The 8,832-nt window shown below is 39.9% G+C and overlaps 1 protein-coding gene across 4 annotated transcripts in view; it reads left to right on the top strand.

The window, feature by feature from the left end:
• The first annotated feature begins 544 nt into the window (after positions 1-544).
• The window catches only part of ATG5 (autophagy related 5), a 137,609-nt gene continuing 129,321 nt past the window's right edge, over positions 545-8,832 (top strand). For 3 of the 4 annotated variants that reach the window (XM_033234736.1, XM_033234734.1, XM_033234737.1), the window contains exon 1: positions 545-839. The gene's annotated coding sequence lies outside the window, so the exon portion shown is untranslated. The remainder of the gene's footprint in view (positions 840-8,832) is intronic. The other variant, XM_033234735.1, reaches the window with a different exon arrangement.

Here is an 8,832-nt window from a genome sequence, read left to right as displayed (position 1 = left end):
AAAACCTTAAATTCCTGGTAAGACTTCTGGATAGAGCCAATTCAAACATTCTTTATTAGTAAGTTTACTAATTATTTTTACAAACAGTGGGATAAAGATACATACTCTTGGATGGGTGGGAGGGTTCAGTACTCATATAGTCTTCTGTTAAATTAGGCTATTAATGAATGCCCGCGGTGGTTCCAACAAAGTAGAGAATAAGATCAAATGAGAAAATGGATGGGAAAGTGCTTTGTAAACTAATGTTTTATTAATACTGTTGTGTGATGCCAGGAAGAAAGGGATGTTGCGATCAAGCTCTAGGGAGGCAGTGTTTCAGTATTTTAAAAGCTGTTCTTGTGGAACTGTTACATTAACCTCCCCAAGCCCCAATAACTACGCTTTGACGCGAGACTCTCACAAGAGGGTAGAAGCTATGAACTTGGAGGGGTTTGGCCCCTAGTTCAAGCGGCCTGCTCCTTTGGCGCATGCTCAGGAGCGACTCGGGCCTCCTCGCGGGGTTGGGCAGAACACGGAGGGCGGAGTTCGGGCCACGTGGGGTCGCGTGACGTCATCTCCAGGCGCCGAGGGTGACTGGACTTGTGGGGCGCTTCCAGGGCTCCGCGGCGCTGCCGGTTTTATTCGCTGGATACCAGAGGGCGGAAGTGCAGCAGGGTTTGGCTCCGACCTCCGCGCCGGTGCTTTTTGCGGCTGCGCGGGCTTCCTGGAGTCCTGCTACCGCGTCCCCGCAGGGCAGTGTGTCAGGTGGGCAGCCTGCCCCGCCGCCCCACCGGAGCTCGGAATCCAGACGTACCTACCAGTGCGGGGAGCCGGAAGGAGGAGCCGTTGCTTCGGGTAGGGTACGTGTGTGTGTCCCCTTGTGTGATGAAATTCCTAGAGGAGGAGGGCTGGGGAGGGGCCAGGTAGGTGTGGTAGGAAGGAGGGGTGAAGCTGCCTGGAGGAGCGCCCGCCCGGCGGCGATGGAGGGTGAAGGTGGTTCCTCCGGGCAGAGGTGGAGTTGGCGAGACGCCGCCCCCGGGGCGGTTGGCGGGTGTGGCCTGTGGGGTCCCTCTTGGGGTACATGTCTGTTGCTTACTAAGGTAGGAAAGCGAGTCTAGTCACAGGCTCTAGAGTTCAGTTCAGGAACTGCATTTTTCCTGGAACACAGTTATTTAAACCTTTATTGCACAGTGCAGTGTGAGTCTGTCCAAACTCGGTGGGTATGTCCTCCAAACAGTTTATCTATTTACGATATTACTTGTCTCAATAATTATATTTAGTGCTACCAAAGACATTTTCTGTTGGCAAGACACTTTTACATATTTCTTTTGTACTTTGGATTATTTTACAATTATCCTGAACTTGAGGAACCTAGGAAACTGTTGGTTCTAGATTTTTCTGAGGGGTGAGTAGGCACAGCATGTCTTGAGCAGTCAGAACCCGGAGACTTAATCAGGCAGTAGCTGAACTTCCAAAGCCTTCCAGAATTGGCTTGTTAGATTTCTGAGACCTTGAAACTGGATACTTGGCTCTGAACTGAACTATTTGTGATTTCCATAGACGGAGTTTCTGGTTGAATTTTGAATTTGAAAATGAGGATGTTGGGCTGAGGGTAGTAGTTGAAAGGTATTTTACAGCAGATTTAAGCCTGTGCATTGATCTTCAAAGATATGCTACTTAAAATTGGGGAAAAGTGGACGGAATGGAACTGTATGGATATGGGTTTTTATGCACACACGTCAAGTGTGTGTTTATTTCGTTAATTTCCCCCAAACTGAGTACCTCCTATGTGTTAGGCACTGGACAAAACAGTAAACAAAATAGTGAACAAAAGAATAAAAATCCCTGCCATCATGAAGTTCCACTTTGGGGATGGGTTGAGAAGACATTGATACAAAAGTTAAGGTACAGTCTTTCGTATCCCTCGGCATCTCTGGGAGATTGGTTCCAGGACCTCCCTTGGATACCAAAGTCCTCAAATGGTCAAGTCCCTGATAGAAAATGGTGTAGTCTTTGCAGATAACCTATGCACATCCTCCTATCTTTAGTTCAATTGTGCATTATTTATAATACCCAATACAACTGAAATGCTATATAAATAGTTGGTATGGTGTATTGTTTAGGGAGTAATGACAAGAAAGAGTCTATACATGTTCAGTACTGACTTTTTTTCTTCCCTGAATGTTTTTTCATCCATGATTGGTTGGATAAAAGGACAAAGAACCCATGGGTAGGGAGGGCCAAGTGTATATGTCAAGTGGCCGAAAGTGCTAGAGAAAAAAACCAAAGCAGTGCAGGGGTATAGGGAAAGCCAGGAGATGGAAGTGGTGGCCATAGAAAAGATGATATTAACGTGGAGGCCTATAGATGATAAAGAAGGGTGCCACTTGGAAAGAGCTACCACTGAAGCCCTGAGGCAGGTGCATACTAGGTAGTTTGACTGGAAAATAATGAACAAGAGGGAAAGAAGTAGTGGATACTTAGGTGGAAATGGGGCCAAGTCTTTTAGGACCATGTAGGAATTTATAAGAACTTTAATTTGTACTTTGAATGAGATGGGTTTTGAGTGAGGAGTAAGTTGATCTAACTTGTGTTTTAAAAGATCTGATTGCTGTGTTGACTGTATGCAGCAGATGCAGAAATAAGAGTTGTTAGTAGGCCATTGACTGCATTTATCCAGGTTAAAGGTCAAGGTGACGAATCAGGGTGGTAATAGTGGAGGTAGTGCGAAATGACCAGATTTACTTTGAGAGCAGTCAGGTAGAAGAAGGGTCAAGGAGGACTCCAAGGGAGTCCTGAGCAGACTGAGCAGCTGAAGAATAGCACTTGGTTGGGCATGGTGGCTCATGCTTGTAATACCATGTTTGAGAGAATCCCCAGCCTGGGCAACATAACGAGACCCTGTCTCTACAAAAAAAAAAAAAATTAGCTGGGCATAGTGGCATGAGCCTGTAGTCCTAGCTACTTGGGAAGCTGAGATGGGAGGGAAGGATCACTTGACCCCCTTGAGCTCAAGGTTACAGTGGCCCATGATCCTTCACTGTAGTCCATCCTGGGTGAGAGCAAGACCCTGTCTCTTAAAAGAAAAAAAAAAAGGACTTTTCCACTTAGCAAAACAGAAAAGACCACAGAGTGATAGTGATAGGAGAGAGGGGGAAGGAAGAATCTGAAATGGTTTTCCGTTTTGCATATGTTACATTTCTAAATGGAAATGTCATGTGTAGTGGTATATGTGAAGCCAGGCAGTTCAAAAGAGAAGTCTGGACAGGAGATAAAACTGTGAGAGTGTAAATGTATAAGTGGTATTTAAAACCATGTGAGAGATCTCCAAGGGAGTGGTTCAAGGATTGAGTCCTGGGGCATTTCAACATTTAGAGTTTGGAGAGATTTACAAAATTTCCTCCCTCCCAGGGTGGGACTGTTGAGTAAAATTCCTCTTGAGAATCACTGATTCACAGTAAGCGGATAGAAGGAAATAGAAAACAAGGTCATTAGCTGAGAGAGAAAGAGAGGAGGAGAAAGAAGTGAACGTTTGAGGGAGAAGAAGGTATGGAATAGTGATGTAGGAAAGGGGGAGAATAAATGGACTAGGGAAAAGTAGGAACACTAGGCAGTACCAAGGGCCCGGTTTTGAGGTTAGTGTTTATGAATTTAAAGGAAGACCAGCCAGCATATATTATTATTTTTTGATGTTTACGCACTTAGTCTAGTAAGTATTTGATATTTCTAGGTAGTTGGGAGTTCTGTCAACGAAAATTACTTCATGTAGTAGGTTAGTCTTTCTTGGTACATAGTGTGAAAGAGACTATTAGTTGTGCATTATATTGTTATCAGACCGTGCCATTTTCTAAATGACTGATTGGTTAACAGATGTTTTTGGTGGGCACCTACTCTGTCCCAGGCTCTGAACTAGATGCAGAAAGTAGAACAGACAAGAATAGTCCCTGCCCTCAAAAAACTTACTTCTAGTAGATTGCATCATGGGTTGGAATTTTTTTATTTCCAAGATATTTCCTTGAAATTGGATGGATGGTGATAATGGTGTAGTGTATGTAGGAGAGAGAAAATCTTTCTAAAATAACAGAATATGCTGAATTTAAAGCATGACTATACTGATTTGCAAAGGAGTTTAGGGATAAAATTTCTAGATTTTTTTTTTTTTTTTTTTTTTTGAGTCTTGCTCTGTCGCCCAGGCTGGAGTGCTGTGGCTGGATCTCAGCTCACTGCAAGCTCCGCCTCCCGGGTTCACGCCATTCTCCTGCCTCAGGCTCCCGAGTAGCTGGGACTACAGGCGCCCGCCACCTCGCCCAGCTAGTTTTTGTATTTTTAGTAGAGACGGGGTTTCACCGTGTTAGCCAGGATGGTCTCGATCTCCTGACCTCGTGATCCGCCCGTCTCGGCCTCCCAAAGTGCTGGGATTACAGGCTTGAGCCACCGCGCCCGGCAATTTCTAGATTTTTAAATCTAGAAATTTAAATCTAGAAATTTTAAATCTAGAAATTTTTAAAGTAGCTAGATTCATATATTTATATATTTTTTCCCCATTATTTAACAAAAATGTCAAAGCCTGCTATCTGCTAACTATACTAATATTGGTGATTAGAAGGTACATATGACTAAATTTTGCTGTCAAAGAAAATTTCAATGTGGGGAGGGGCAGGAGACAGATAAGATAAACAGGAATTGCATTGCATGGTATTGCATGCTATTAAAGAAGTAATTAGACTGGAGGCTGCTTAGGGGAAAGCTTCCCAAGGAGCTGATATTAAGCCTAAGAGAATTAAGAGTTGGCTAAAAGAGGAGGGAAAAAGTGTTCAAGCAGAGGGGCCATGGAAGTATGAGGAAACTGTGTACTAAAAACATGCATTGTTTATTGAGTGGTTACCAAATGTACTAAACACCTAACAGCCCTGTGAAAATTATAATTATCTTCATTTCACAAATATGAGAGTCAAAGAGGATGGGTTTGTTGTCCAAGACACGTAACTAATAGGTGGAAATCAGGATTTAAACCCATGTCAGTCTGATTTCAAAGCCCCTTAACTATCTTATTGTATTTTGCATGCTGTCAGCATCTAAACTTCCTTTCCCTTGTTCTTTATCCCTCATTTTTCACCAACTTCTCTTTCTTCCTTGGAAAGACTCATCTGTTTTTCACCAGTCCACGACTACCTCTATAGGTCAAGCACTCATTACTTTTTCCCTTAGTTGCTGAAATTACTTCCTGGCTAGCCTCTCTGACTCAAGGCTCTCCTTTTGTGCACTGCTACCACATAATTGTTTTTATTTTGCCATTCTAAAACCCGTAGGCACTATAGGACTGGTGGATGAAATTGAGATCCACCTCCAGTCTTCTGTTTGGTATGTTTCATGGTCTAGTCTCATTTTACTTACATTTACAGATTTAACATTAGAGGAATAATAATTGCTTGCTAGCACTTACCATGTGTCCATTGTTGTATCAAACACTTTATGGATTTTTTTTTTTTTTCCAGAATAACCTTGTGACTTGGGTAATAGTAATTCCATTTCACAAGTAAGGAAATTGAAGCTTAGTGAAGTGACTTGCCTAAAGGTCACATGTGATGTTAAAACATGTTTTGGTATCAGCTCTTTCATTATCTATTAATACTACTCTCAACCCAAAATTTCCTTAAAAGTTGGCACATATATTGCGCCTGCCCACTTAATGCCTTTATTGATGCTATTTTGGCCTGTTAGAATATTTGTCATCTTTTTGCCTGTCTATATTCTACCCATTCTTCAAGTTGCACATCTTTTAAAATTCTTTGAACACTATAGGATGTATTAATATCTCCAACTCCCCTCTTTCCCATGCCCCATGAAAGCTCTCACAAGGTAACATTTAATTATACCATGGACATATGGATGTTTTGGAGTTGGGAGGGATGATGGCAGTCCCTATAGTATGATGGAAAGAATATGAGATTAGAAACCTGAGTTAGGATGTGGCTTCTAATTTTGGCTCTGCCATTTATTAGCCACAAGATTTTAGAAAAATCATCTGACGTCCTCTTCTCAAATTTATCATTTGTAAAATGGGAGCATATAGGCTTGTGTGTATCAAGTGTGAGGTAATATAAAATGTATAGTATTTCTGGAGTTACTTGGTATTTAAAGTAGTATATTATCTACTGTTATCTAATTTTTATTATCTAATCTCACCTGCTTACCTCATTTTTCGGGATTCTGTTTAGTTCTGTAATTTTATATCATATGCTGTCTTTCCAACACATTCAAATTCAGTAAGATTTTTTGAGCACCTACTGAATTCCAGATACCATTCCAAGTATCAGAGGTGAAGAGATGAATGAGATATGATCCTTCTCCCTAAGGGAATCTATTGCAAACACTGGAGGAGACGTACAAATAAATACTATTGATAGAAACTTACAAGGGTAGAGGAAAAGTAGAGGTGCCAAGAGAAAACAAGGCGAGTTCTGCCTGAATCATGTGTAGAAGAAAGGTTATTTTGAGCTGGGTCCTAAGGGATGTTTAAGTTGGAAGACAAGGTGAAGAAGGCTGCTTTAGGGTAAGGGTACCACCAGCATGGGCAAAGGCACAGAAAGGACAGAAAGTGCATGGTATGTTTAGTAGATTTGGAGATTATACTTTGTTAATGACTGAGGTTTTTAAAAGTCTGTTATTGTTGTTCTTCTAGCACCTGCCACACAGCTAGGCATATCAAGTGATTAAATATTTGACTGTAAATTGCATATTATTAGCAGTGATTACTGCAAAATTTTTAGCTTTTTTATACCTGTAATTCCTACTTATGTTATATAATGCTTTTGATTATTATTAGTTTTTGAAGTCTTTAAATGTTGACTTTTAAACATTTTTTGAGACATGTTCTGTAAATTATAATGGTAGATAACCTTTATAGTACATATTATATGATGGACATTGTTCAAGTGCTTTACATGTATTAATTCATTTAATTCTTGTATCTAATGTGGTAGGTGCTGTTTTCCCATTTTACAGATGAGAAAACAGAAATAGAGAAGTTAAATGACTTACTTGAGGTCACACTGTAAGTGGTGGAGCTGGTTTTGGGTCCACACAGTCTGGCTCCACATTTTACACTTCTGACTCCTACTCTATAGTGCCTCTCAAGAGTAAATTTTGTTTTATTGCCTCTTTAAAAAAGGATTATTGAAAACTTACAACCTTTAGTTTTATTCATGTATCCCTTCTTTTTCTTAACGTATTTTTAAAGTTCAAGTGTATTCACTGGAGACATGCTTTCTTATATAATTTATTATAGGTAAATATTAATATGGAAAGATTAACATTTTAAGAGCCTATAAATTTGGGTCTGTGTATTTTGAGGCAGTAAGCAGCCTCGTTTGCAGTTTTCATAAATCTGTTTTGCAGAGTTTGTTTGTTTTGCAAAATTTGTATCAGCTCTACTGCATTACACCTTTAGCTGCCTTCGCTGAGTTAATTCTTCCCTTTAGGTCTTGCAAAAAATATACATGTAAGCAACAATAGTATATGGGAAATAAAGTACCAATTTATCTTTCACTCGTACTTTGTACTTAAAATCCTACTGTAGAACTTTGGTAAACTTTGGTGGAACATAAGACTTTAAAACTGAAGCCTGTAGTTGGAGTCTTGAGGTGTTCTGCCTTCCCCTAAGTCTATATTTGTATCTCTTTTGGGAAGGGACTTAGAAACAGAGAACATTGGTCATTCATTTTACTGTTCGTGAAACGTGGAAGGGAGAAACAGAAGAGAATGTCATGGAAAGAAAGAGCAGGATGGTCCGGGTTCTTGTCTGGCAGCCTAGAGGGGAGAGAAGGGAGCCACACTCACATGCATGATATTTTGGTTTATGATGATCCCTGCCTATTAATAAACATGGCTCAAGTGGTGTCCTGGAATCTGACCAATCAGATTATTATTCCTCCTTGAGAGAACAGTGCTTGGAGAGGAGGGAAGAGTAATTGTCTTGGATTATATTTTCTATCTGCTTCTTCTGAGAAGAAAAATAATATCAATAGTGACAATACAGTGACTTCAGCTTCAAGCTTGTAATTAACTTTTATTAAAGATTTTTATTAAAGGAACTCTTTGTCTCAAATTATTTTTCGCTTCATCATCAAAAGGTGAATCTCAGTTGCAGCTGCTGACTAACTTGATGTATCTTGGCTGCAGAAACAACTGCATACCACCTTTATATCAGATTCAATTTTAGTTTTACTTATTTGTGATAACCTAGATTTCATTATTTTTTGCCACTAGTAAATTTGCTTTAAAAAGAGCAAGCCATTAATGTAATCAGGAAGTAGTGCGGTGTTTCCTGTTTTCAGTGCGTTAATTTTGTGTCATTTGTAAACTTGGAAATTTTTTGCCAAATGCAGAAACTCAATAGTTGTTTGAATTTGTAGCCTAGCAGTGTGGAATGATATGAAGTTTACATGCATGTATGCATATCATTTGCTTAAAATAGTTGTTTTTGTGGATATGTTTTAATAAAAGTTAAAACACTAACTGGACTGGACTTAGTTTAAGAACCAGAATTCTTGTTGCCTAGTACTTTTATGTTGGACATACTTTTTCCACCTCTTGCTGTTTACTTACCTGTAGATGACATTGCATCCAGTTGACCTCCAACTTTTTCTTTCTTTGACTAATTAATTTATGACCGTCTTAGTGTACTTGGCATTGGTCAGTGGAAGTGAAAAAAAGGGAAACAAACTCCTTGAATAATTCAGTGTTAATAATTCATATTTGGCTAAACTTGTAAGATTATTTTGAATGTTTTCATAAGATACATTATGATAGATTATGAATTAGCTGCCTATCAAAGATGAGAAATATTATTTG

The sequence above is a fragment of the Trachypithecus francoisi genome, unplaced genomic scaffold (genome assembly GCF_009764315.1).
Source record: "Trachypithecus francoisi isolate TF-2019V2 unplaced genomic scaffold, Tfra_2.0 Lachesis_group15, whole genome shotgun sequence".
Classification (NCBI taxonomy): Eukaryota; Metazoa; Chordata; class Mammalia; order Primates; family Cercopithecidae; genus Trachypithecus; species Trachypithecus francoisi.
This window is presented reverse-complemented; position numbering and strand designations above follow the sequence as displayed.